Here is a 12,724-nt window from a genome sequence, read left to right on the forward strand (position 1 = left end):
ATGTATCAGCGGGCATCTTGGGTTCTACTGATCAGTTTCTAGTCGACACAGGGGCTACTCGTAGCGCTTTGTCTAAAAACTTGGTTCTGAGGGCTCCCCTGTCTGGCGATATGATTACATGTATTGGGTTTGACGGCACACCCACTCCCAGCCCATTATCGAAGCCTCTTGCACTTTGTCTTGACAAATATTTTAGTTTTGGTCAATTTTTGCTGTCGCCCTATACACCAGATAACATCTTGGGCATTGATTTGCTTAAATATTTTCGAGCAACGATACGTTGCGCTCCGGAGGGAGTGCGAGTTATTTTGAATGATAATTATCCAGATTCAGACAGATTTTTTACTATACAAGAATGTGAAGCATTAGCCTCTCTCCCTCATACGTTGTGGGCGACCTCGGATACGGATGTGGGACAGATGCTCATTCCACCTATTCGTATTACTGTAAAGGAGGGAGCGCTTTTGCCACGTGTACCACAGTATAAGATATCCAGGGAAGGTGAAATTGCGTTGACACACATTGTCCAAGATCTGATTATCGCAGGGGTAGTGGAGGTAGTCCCCTATAATGTTTGCAATAGCCCTATTCTTCCAATCCTTAAGAAAGATACTGATGACAAGGTCTATCGATTTATTATTGATTTGAGAGAAATTAACAAAATTGTCATTCCCCAATACCCGGTGGTGTCTGATATCACGACATTGCTTACATTGGTCCCCCCAACGGCGACGACCTTTAGTGTCATCGACCTGAAAAATGCGTTCTTTTCCATTCCTATCCATCCCGATAGTAGATACTTATTTGGCTTTACGTTAAATAATAAATCGTATAGATTTTGTCGTGTTCCTCAAGGTTAAACTGAGAGTCCGAGTATCTACAGTCAGGCTTTGAAGAGACAGCTTGATTCCTTTCAATTGCAATCTGGAGTTGCCCTTATCCAGGATGTTGACGACATTCTCTTAGCTGCTGACACTTATGCGCAATGTGAGGAGAGTACGCTTGCTTTACTTTCCTTTCTGGCTCAGCATAGTCACAAAGTCTCGAAGAAGAAGCTCCAATACTGTAGACCCAAGGTGACCTACCTCGGTCATCTTTTGTCTAAGGAGGGGCGTGCATTAACATCAGATCGAATCCAGGCGATTTTAGATACACCAGTCCCCCGCACACAGAGAGATGTACGTGCTTTTATAGGATTAACGTCCTTCTGTAGACAGTGGATCATGGGGTTTTCACATATTATCAAACCTTTGTTAGCGTTACTGTCCAAAACCACACCAATGCCCCTTGAATGGACAGATGAATGTCAACATGCCTTTGAACAACTGAGACAGGCCCTTTGCTCTGCACCCGTGTTAGGTACACCAGATTACACAAAGATTTTCACGTTGTATGTGCACGAGAAAGATGGGTGCGTGTTATCAGTGTTAGTGCAGGCACACGGGGACAAGCAGAGGCCATGTGCATACTTCTCGGCGGTTCTTGACCCTGTAGCACGAGGGTTACCTGGGTGTTTTCGAGCAGTTGCAGCAACAGCGGTAGCCATACGGCAGAGTGAGGGAATAGTTTTATCGCACAAATTGTTGGTGTTAGTTCCCCATGCAGTTGATGCCCTGTTAAATCAGACGAAAACCCAGTATCTCACGAGTGCACGTTTGACAGGATATGAGCTCACACTTCTGGCGCCACATATCACACTGAAAAGATGGGCTACTCTGAACCCTGCCACTTTATTGCCCTATCCGGTGGAGGAGGGTCAGGAAGAAAAACATCATGACTGTGTTTTCCTGACCGAGGAACAGACAAAGGGTCGTGTCGACTTACAGGATATGCCACTTCCAGATGTGGATGGGGAACTGTGGGTTGATGGATCGTGTTTGAGGCTGCCAGATGGTACGACTTCCGCAGCATACGCGATTACGACACTTAAGACAGTGGTAGAAACAGCACGAATACCACAAAAATCAGCTCAGGCAGCAGAGCTGATAGCTTTGACGAGAGCCTGCGAATTGAGTGCTGGCCTATGTGTGAACATATACACAGACAGCCGGTACGCCTTCGGAGTAGCACATGACTTCGGGCTACTCTGGAGAGAACGTGGGTTTTTGACTTCTCATGGAGTACACATTATGCACGGAGAACTGGTGCGTGATCTCCTAAACGCGTTGCTTTGCCCAAAGAAAGTAGCGATCATTAAATGCAGTGCCCACAAAAAGATCACTGATAAAGTGGGCCAAGGAAATGCTTTTGCAGACAGTATAGCGAGACAAACAGCTATGTCACGAACTGATTCCCCCATGTATGTAACAAAATCACAAGCGGAGCGATGGTACGATGCTAGAGCGGAGATACTAGATATCCAAAAGTCAGCGACTGAAGCAGAACTTGCGGCATGGGCAGCAGATGGGGTGCTAGACGATGAGGGTTGTTGGAGAAGCAAAGACATGGAGAAATGGAAATTGCCTGCAGCTTACTTGCAAGCGATGGTTCAGATGACTCACGGGCTAGCACATGTGGGAGCTCTTGCGATCACTCGATTATTATCACGAGTTTGGGAGCATCCCGAGATTGCCAATACAGCCAAGAGAGTAGTGCAGACCTGTCTGATATGTTTACAACACAATCCTGCAAAAGGGACCCATACTCCGAAAGGAGGGTTCGTTCCACCTTCTGCACCATTTGAGGTACTCCAAATGGATTACATCCAGCTTGAGCGCTGCAATAACCTTAAGTATATCCTAGTGGTGGTATGCGCTTTTAGCAAATGGGTTGAGGCCTTCCCCACGAAAGATAATACAGCTTTAACAACAGCTAAGGTGTTGCTCAAGGAGTACTTCCCTCGCTTCGGAGTTTGCAAATTTTTGTGGAGCGATAATGGGCCTCATTTTGTTGGGAAAATTGTGGAGTATGTGCTGAAGGGGTTGGGGATCCAGCAGAAGTTCCATGCTGTGTTCCACCCTCAGTCAGCAGGTCTTGTCGAGCGGTATAATGCTACGTTGAAGCTGAAACTAGCTAAGATTGTGGCGTCCACGTCATTGAAGTGGCCGGATGCTTTGCCGCTAGCATTGCTCTCTCTTAGATCAGTCCCCCACTCTCGAACAGGCCTCACACCGTATGAAGTGGTGTTTGGAAGGCCTATGAATATATGGGGAGTGCCCAAGACGCGATTGATACATGATGTGCCTTGCATAATGATGAACGATTATTTGGCACGATTAACAAATGATTTGCTTTCTATTCATCAACAGGTTCGAGAAGCGCTCCCTGACAATTCTACTGGAGAGGCTCACAATCTCCGTCCTGGGGACTTCGTTATGATCAAGTCGTTTGAGAGGGCGAACAGCTTGGAACCGAGGTGGCGTGGCCCCGAGCAGGTCCTCCTGGCTACCCGAACAGCTGTACGGGTGACCAACAGAAAGCGGTGGATACACTCAACTCACTGCCGGCGTGTCTCTCCGGATCTGGTGAATCCTACCGTGCTGACTGACTACAAGGAGATTCTGGATGAAGAAAAGAGCCCAGCTGTGACGTCGGCCGAAGTCGAGGGAGCCTTCCCGGACCACACTGTTTCTGGACGACAGCGGTACGATCTGCGGCCACGATAAGGAGAAGATTTTTTTTTGGTTTTCGAGACTGGTTGGTTACCGCTCTGGGGTTTGTGAAACGGAGACCGGGAATCTTAAGGGGGGGGGGGGGTCAGTTCTGCCAAGAGTAGCGACACCCGTCTTGACCCCGGAGAAGAAAACAACGGCTACCTCGGAGCTCAGCACCGTATTTTTCTTTTTTAGGTATACATTTGAGACATTGTGAACTTTTTGAACTATGGCGTCCTCTGCATCACGAGACAAGAGAATTCTTGGTGCTATCTTGTTCGTACTGACAATTGTGGTGATAGCAGTGATAGCCTGGGTAGTGGAACTTGTGGTGCCTGTACGTGAACATTTGCTGCCAACTACCCCGGCTCCATCTGAACATTTTCACTTCACCTTGCCCTACCATGAAGAACGGCACCGACAGACTTACTTGAACAATAGCTTTATTCAGATACTGCATCATACTCATAATATGACAAATACTTCCAATTGTTGGGTGTGTGGGATGTTGCCTGGGCATCAGAAGAAAGGGGGCACTCCACTCATTCCACTCCCGTTTTCGCATAATGGATCCTGAAATGCCTAGTACACTCTTCTATTCACTTTGCGATGGCCAACAAAAGGGGGGTGCTTTTCCGTTTGAATAAAATTTGCTACCATGACCGGGATGGGTATCCACGAGCTGAGGGTACTCGATTTGAATGGGAGGAGTACCGCCCCGATAATGCTTCTGCACCTCGTATTTACAGCAACCAAAGGAACATTAATGTATCCAGTTCACATGTTATTAATGTTATTGCAACTAAGGCTGATTTGTGCATACGTAATAAAGGTACAATCCCGGTTGGAAAAAGTGAATGCAACACTACACTTACATTTGACAGCCCGAATGGCATATTGTTTGTGGCATCTCGTAATACGTATTTCATTTGTGGAACAAAAGCTTACCATCGGCTTCCGTTGGGATGGTTAGGCACTTGCTATGTATCCTTTGTATTGCCCCCTGTCTTCATTGCCCCACCAATGTACCATAATGATTACATCCTTTACCATGATTTTGTACTGAATCGTGTTAAGCATGCTGTGATCTTAGATGACATCGATCAGACTGATACTGCCTTGCAGCAGGACGTGGACTTTAATTTGGGACTGTTTTCTTTTGTGGGGGCTGCATTGAATAGCAGGAAAATACGACGATTGACCCGTGTTGTTGAGGCTGTAGCCAATGATACCGCTATTGCATTAAGGAACATTACCGAAGAACTTCAGATTTCTAGGATTGTTACGCTTCAGAACAGAATGGTTCTAGATGTGGTTCTAGCTGACCGTGGGGGGGCATGTAGAATCATCGGAAGCAGCTGCTGTGTATACTTACCTGATAATTCGCCATCTGTTTATGATGCCATTTCGAAATTGCATAAAATAGCGGCCGAAATACATCCAGGCAATGGAACGTGGACTTTTTCAGGGTGGTTCTGGTCTATGCTTACCACTTGGGGTTGGAAACTGCTGACGATTTTATGTATCATTGTGGGGATATTGTTCTCCATATGTTTATGTATACAATGTGGCCCAGCCTTATGTTCCATATGTTTATCGGCTTGTATTCCATCAAGGCGAGCTCTTGCTCAAAACAAAATGATGCTTCATAAAGAAGTGGCTCAAATAATGTTAATTGATATTGAAGACGAACACCCCGACTATGTCCACTATGAGGTAGCTTCAGCTAAGCGCTAAAAGGGTCGTCTGTCGTAATTTGACAATGGCCGCGTTAGCGCTTAGCTTTGCTACAAGTTATTCATCTTATCTTGACCATATTATAAAACGCCATCTTGTACGATACGGCGGCCATCTTAGATCATGAGCGGCCTCGTGGCCAGCATGCCCTTTAGTCCGTTGTCCGTGCCACTGACCACTTGAGTTTGCCCAGCAACAGGCTATTTTTAGTAACGGTCAAGCCCACACATGCGCAGTATCAACTGACCAGTCACCTCTCAGGAATGTGCCGCCAAACTGACCAGTGGGGTTGTAACCCCTCCCATGAGTTGGCTGTGTTCCAAAAATGACCATATATGTACATAAAGCTTTGTAACTTTGTACCGCCTATCTTTTTATCACCTGTAAAATGTATAAAAGAACGAGTCACACCGATGTTCGGTGTGATACTTCTTGCATTGCCGAAGGGTGCTGTAGGAATGTACCACCACCCCATGGGGTCTTAATAAACTTGTACTTTTCAGTTTCCGTGCCAACAGTTCTTTCAGTGTAAGTGGGTTATCTACGGAGCATGTAGGCCTTGGGAACCCGATACCACAAAGGAGGTGCACTTTTACGAGCCGTATCTGGATATTATTCTAAAACCCAGGGACAGGGCTCCATACTTTAAATTTAGGGTAGGCCTACTCCCAGTTGGGAATCTGACCTCTAGGTGGAAGGTCCCGGCACAGACAATTCCCTTCTGACCCTTCTGTGAGACCAGGATAGAGTCAGTTCCCCACCTGTTGTTTGAATGCCCGGCCTATGCAGTTCCTCGCCGCAGATGGTTGAAACCACTCTGTAGAGAGCTTGGGACTAGATCCCACAAGGAGGCCCTACGAATTTTGAAAACGGACCCGCGGCCCCTGTTTGCATGTGGAATGGCGAAATTTCTAGGTTGGACATGGCGTATTAGATCCACTAGGCTTTTTCACCTTGTTTAATATGTATTTTTAGACTGTTCTTATGTAATTTATTTGCGCCATTGTAATAGGAACTGTATGCTTTCTATTTATGCATTGGCTTTTTAACTGTTTTTATCTATTTGTACTGCTTTTTAAGATATGTAACATATCGAAATAAAGCCTAATTGACTGACTGGCTATCTGATCCTTTGAGAGCGTTCAAGGAAGAGGGCTTTGATTAAGATCTTGAATTTTGGAAACCAAGGGGTCGTCCTAATGTGAGGGGGAATGGAGTTTCAGATTTTTGGGGCGTTCCCAGCGAATGATTTGGATGAGGTTTTTTCTTCTGAGATTTCAGCGCAATGAGTAGCATGGTGTTGGAGCTCCCGAGGCTTCTGAACTGGCTGGCTCTTTTGAGTTTGGAGGCTAAGTATTCAGGTTTGCCTGTGTGCAGGGCTTTGTGAGTGAGGCAGGCTGTTCTGAAGCTGGCTCTCAGCTCAATAGAGAGCCATTTACGTTCTTTGGTGTCGGGAGTGATGTGTTCGAATTTCCTGGTTCCGTCGACCAACCTCACTGCTGCTTTGAAGGTTGTCTTCATGGGGGCAAGGTGTACTGCTGCTGTCCCTGTAAGGGTTGCAATCCAATAGTTAATTCTAGAGAGAACCAGCACTTGGGTTGCTTGTTGAAGGTCCATGGGGGGAAGGAAGGGTTTGATTTTGTAAAGTAATTTCAGGTTGAGAAAGGTGCTTTTGGCAGATCAAGAAATATGATTTTTCATGTCCAGTTTCGGATCTAGGGTGATGCCAAGGGATTTTACTGATTCCGCCAGGGCGAGGTTGCCATTGAGGGAATCAATTGCTTTGAGCCATTCTTCAAGTTGGGGGTTGTCGTTTTTGTTGGAGATGAGGAGCACTTCTGTTTTCTCTTGGTTGAGTTTCAGGTGATTTTTTGTGAGCCAGAGTTGCACCTCTTTGAGCGTATTATTAAGTCTTTGGATGTCATCGATCGAAGTGGTTTCCAGATAAAGTTGCGTATCATCAGCATCTAAGTGAAAGGGGATGTTGGATTTCCTGAGTAGAGAGGTGAGGGGTTGCATGTAAATGTTGAAGAGCTGCATAGAAAGTACCGATCCTTGGGGGACACCTCTGATGACGGGGTGGAGATCGGACTCAAAGTTTTTAATTTTGATTTTTTGTGAACGGTTGTGGAGAAAAGAGGAGAACCAGTGTAGGACCATCTCGTGAAGGCCAGCCCTCTCATGCAGAGCTTTGATGCGCAATTTATGGTCAACTGTATCAAACGCGGCCGATCGGTCCAAAATGATGAGAAGACAGCAGTTGTCCGAAACCAAGGATTTGAGGATGTCATCAATGACGTTGAGGATTGCTGTTTCGGTGCTACAGCCTTTTCTACAGCCTGATTGATGAGGCAAAAGGACATTGATATTATTGAGATGTTGGGTCAGCTGAGGGAGTACACATCTTTCCAAGATTTTGGAAAAAAGGGGTAGATTTGAGACGGGACTGAGCTTATTCAAGTCCTCAGTGTCTAACCCCTTCTTTTTCAACAGAGGAGTGACTTAGACTACTTTGAGGCAATCTGGAACGCTTCCAGAGCTCAGAGAGCTATTATTAATCTTGCACCATAGTGGGGCTAGGACAAGCTTCAGGTCTTTGATCAGGTGCATGGGAAGGGGATCGAGGGCGTGTGAAGAGGGTTTAGCATTGGAGATTAATTAAACTATCTCTTCTTCCTGGATGGGGATTAAGGAGGACCAGTATTTAGTAGGCATCAAGGCACTGCTCTCATGATTTTTAGACACTAAGTTCACCGTGGGGGGGGGAGAGCTTTGAACCAAGCGAGAGGTCTATCCTGGCAATTTTCTTATTGAAAAAGTTGGCGAAGATGTCGCAGCGTTCTTTGGATGCTAGTGTGGAGGATGTCATAGGCTTTGAGGTTTGGTTCCTGATGATGTTGAACAGCTCTTTGGGTCGATTTTTTGAGTTGTCTAGAGCTGCGTGGAAGAAAGCTGCCTTTTTATTTTTAATGTGGGTTTTGTAAGACCTGCGGGCTTCAAGGAGTTGCTCACGATGGAGGGTGGAGGGGTTGTACCTCCATGTTCTTTCTGCCATTCTTAGAAGTCTTCTTTCTTCATTGATGTCGGAAGTGAACCAGGATCTGGAAGGAGTCACCCTATTTTTTTTTAGTTTTAACGGGGCAAGCTGGTCGAGGTTAGTGTCAGATTGGAGTGGTAAAGAGAGGTGAGTTCAGTGGTTGATAGGTGATCGGTGGGGATAGGGAGGAGCGAGCTAAGTTGATCTTCAAGGTCAGCTCAGGGAATCTGTGCTGTGTTTCTGATCCATTTGGGGGGGTTACGCTTGGGGTGTTGGGATAGACCTGTTTGATTGATATGAAATAGAAATAGGTGGTTATCGGACCAATCTAAAGGGAGCATGTGTTCAATGGAGATAGCATTGGTTTCGGCGATAATTGCGTCAAGGATTGCTCCCCCTTGGTGAGTTTCTTCTAGGCAATGTTGGGTTAGATTATTTTCTGTTAGTAGATTGTTTTGGGATTGTATGAGCGAGTTATGTGTTTCGTTCCATCTGAGATTGAGGTCACCCAAGATTATGTTGTTTGTATTGCCTAGAGCGCAATGGGCAATTAGGCCGGAAAGGTTCATCACAAATTCCGCGGAGTTGCCTGGGGGTGATACAGAAGATGGGCCAGGGTTGGGCTGTTATCGTGGGTTTTAATGGTGACTGATAGACATTCAAAGGAGCTGTAAGAGCATGAGTTAGTTTCCGTGATAGTGAAGTTGCTCTAATGGATGATTGCTATACCCCCGCCTCTGTACCCTATTCTGCCTTTATTGATCAATGAGTAAGCAGGAGGCACCAACATGTCGAAACTGGGGTGAGAGAGATTGTTAACCCAGGTCTCTGTGATGAAGGCAATGTCAATATCATGGGATAGGAAGGTTTCTTTGAGTTCTGTTGCATGTTTGATGGCAGATCTGCAAGTAATGAGCATGCAGTTGAAGAGGGGCCCTTCTTTGATCCTGATCTCTGTGGGATGTGCTCTTGGAAAGTTGGCTAGGTGATTTTCGGGGGTGGGTAGTTAATTCTAAATCCCGTGATTACTTCTATCTTGGATTTGGGGGAGGGATTTTGCACCGGGGTTGTAGGACGTGACTAGGTGTGTCACTTCCTGAGCGGAAAGAGGGGATGTTGATATTCTGGGTCTTTTGGAGCGCTTGTTAATCACCTTTGTGATGGACCGAGGTTCTGGGAACTGGGATCTGGGAGGGATGAGAGGTTGAAGGGTGGGTGGAACCCTTTCATGCATGTACTGGGGGGTAGAAAATTGCGCGATGGAGGGCTTTTGCGTCCTGGTAAGGAGTACTAGTGTTTCATTCAGGCCTCGGATCAGGAATTCCAGCTGCGAGACTAGGAGGAGGAGGCTTTGTGATGTGTAATCCGGGGAGGGTGGGATAGTATCTGTGGCAATATTACCCTTCGGGGAGGGGGGTGAGTCGCAAAGGAGAGGGAGGGAGTTAGGGGCAGCATTGCTCTTGGGGGATGAGGGTGGGGCTAGGGCAATGCTGCCCAAGGGGATTGGGGGGTTCCCAGTCATGACCGTTGTTGTGGGAGGGGAGGGGAGGGAGACCCGGTCCTGATGTTTAATGAGTGAGGAATTGTCAATAATGATAGAGGGGGGCTTGTGGGCTGGCTTAGTACCTGCTCTTGTCAGGCACTGACTCTCATGTGGTGGGGGGGCGCCGCCTGATTGGGTCAAGGCTGTGCTTGCGGGCCGTGTTCTGACCCAGATTTCAGGGAGAGAGTGGTGGGGCTAAGGGGGTGCGTTGACTCCATGAGTGAGTATGAACGGTATTCACTGTTGGAGAAGTGCAATGGTTGTTGCTAGGTGGTGAAGATGGGGGTATCAATGCGGAGGAGAGGGGGGACCTGAGCCTCCTTTGACTAGGAAGGCTCATCAGGGGAGGGATGGCGTATGTCCAGTTAGCATGGAGTTCTTGGGGGCACTTTTTAGGTGGAGGAAGAGGGAGTCAAAGACCTCAAGGTTAACGCTCTTGGCCTGTATCAGGACAGTGCCATTGGCGTAGATGGCTATGGAGATGTTGCTGCTCCTCGTCACTTGGTTCAAGAGAGAAGTCGTCAATTTGCGACTATAGGGGGTGATGGTAGTTTTGGAGATGGAGAGATGTGTGTTAAGAATGCTGAACCAATTGTCCGGTTTATCAGTGTGGAAGATGAGGTCCATTTCTATCTGTCCTCTGGAGGTGCAGTGGTAAGTGTCTATGAAGAGTGTCTCCTGGTGTTGCCTAATCAGTCTATGTTTGAAGTTATCTTCGCTTTGGTGGGTGGAGAAAGCTATTGCGTAAGAGTTCGGTCCATGGGGAGTCAAGTAATTAGTTGATTGCGGGGCGGCACTTAGTTGCTTGACCGATGTCATTGTGTCGCTTGGTGAGCGGGGGTGGGGACTCTCCGCGGGGTAGTAGGGACTAATGTCATGCGGTGGGGAGAGTGATGACAGGTCAGGAGGGAGGGCGGTGTGGGAGAGAGGGTATCTGGCTCTAGGATGGGTAGAGAGGGAGCCGTTAGAGGGGGGTATGCGAGGGAGAGTTCCTTAGGGATAGGGTATTAGGGTTGATGCCGTTCTGATCTCCTCACGCTAGGGTCTATAACGTCAAATCACCTGAAGATGGGGAGGGCATTGAGGGTGGCAAGGGCTCCTCTGGCTGGGTATATGTGCCGGGAGGTTAAATCTCAGGTGGTGGGAGGGTACGCTTTAAGGACGCGAGGAAGGGGTGGTAACTCAGGCCTTCCTTTTAACTGACCCTACCTCTGATGAGGGGATCCAGTCGGGATTAAGGAGATCCAGAAAGCCATGCCCTATGCACTCTTATAGCAGCCATTGCTGCAACAGGCAACAAGGGCTGAGCTTGTTGCTTCAACTCCCCGGGTCCAATCGTTACCCTGCAGCGGTCACATGTGCTGCTACCTCCTTACTCATGTCTCCTTGGCAGCTGGCCTCAGCACTGGTGGTCAGTTCGCCTAGAAAAGAAGTGGTAAAATGTTTAGGTGCCATATACGCCTTCTCCTATATGCCCCACCAGGATGAACCATTGTTCCCTGCCAAAACAGTGTGTAATTTGGGGGTCCTGGTGGATGGCAACCTCCAAATAGAGGCACAGGCCAATAAAACTGTGTTTGTTTATCCCTACTGCGCATGTTACGGAAGATCCTCCCGCTACTACCAAATGACACCCGCTCTTTGGTAGGGAGGAGCATAATCTGAAGCAGACTAGATTATTGCAATTCCCTATATTTAGGAGCACAGCAATATATTCTGCAGGGGTTTCAGAGAGTCCAGTCAATGGCTGCAGAGCTGGTGCTTAAGAGACAGCGTTGGTCCTCTACAGCCCTGGCCTTGAGTGATCTTCACTGGCTGCCTCTTAAGGAGAGAATATGTTTTAAATCTCTTTGCATTGTATATTAAGCGGTCCACGGTTTGGGACCTGTTCCTCTGCGGAAGAGATTTACCTGGTACAACCTCGGGAGGCGGCTTCGCTCCTCCAGTAGTAATCTGATCACGGCCATCAGGTTCAAGAGATCAAGGCTGGGAGGCAGAGCCTTTGGTGTGGTGGCGGCCCGCCTCTGGAACGAGTTGCCCCAGAATCTTAGACAGATCAGCAAGCTGACGTGCTTCAGGAAGAGCCTGAAAATGTGACTGTTCCCTAGGAGCAATACTTACTTCCTCTCTCGGACAGCTTTCTCCATCGCTATATTGGCACTCTTCACTCTAAGCGCCAGGATACCCTATATAAATATTCACTTCACTTCTTTTTCACTAGCAAGATTGAAAATACAATGTATGCACCACACACATCACTAGTAGACATCGGGTACTAGAGTAGAATAGATAGTATATCCTATCAAAAATAATAAAATATCTGTTTGGGCATTTTGTTGCTGGCAATTTTCAAAAAGCCTCTCAAGAAGAGTACAACCCAAATTACTGGACTCAGTGGCTAGAGCTATTGGTGAATCTGAGTTTAAAAAAATGAAAAAGAGTGGCCAACTATTCGGACAATCAGACATGAGGTCTCTCGAGTCCTCTCTCTTGGTTGCAAAATATAATGCTGCCCTCCTCCTCATACTTTATTCCATCAATGGTGCAGTGTAACCAGCTGTTCACCATCAACTGCTGGTAATATTAGTACAAGGCGAGGAAAATAAAAATACACAACTTTGGGATGTCCAACATGACCATCATTTTATTTACTGATTGAGCATAGTAGTAGTACCAGTAGTAGTAAGACCAATGTGTACTCTCACAGTTGTACCACCACTAGGCAAACCACAAAATATAAAGGGAGAGAGAAATCTGTTTGAAAAACCAGACTAAAGCAAGATACAGACAGGCTAGTAGTAGGCAGTTAGATTT

Source organism: Lissotriton vulgaris, chromosome 2_1 (genome assembly GCF_964263255.1).
Source record: "Lissotriton vulgaris chromosome 2_1, aLisVul1.2, whole genome shotgun sequence".
NCBI classification, from domain to species: domain Eukaryota; kingdom Metazoa; phylum Chordata; class Amphibia; order Caudata; family Salamandridae; genus Lissotriton; species Lissotriton vulgaris.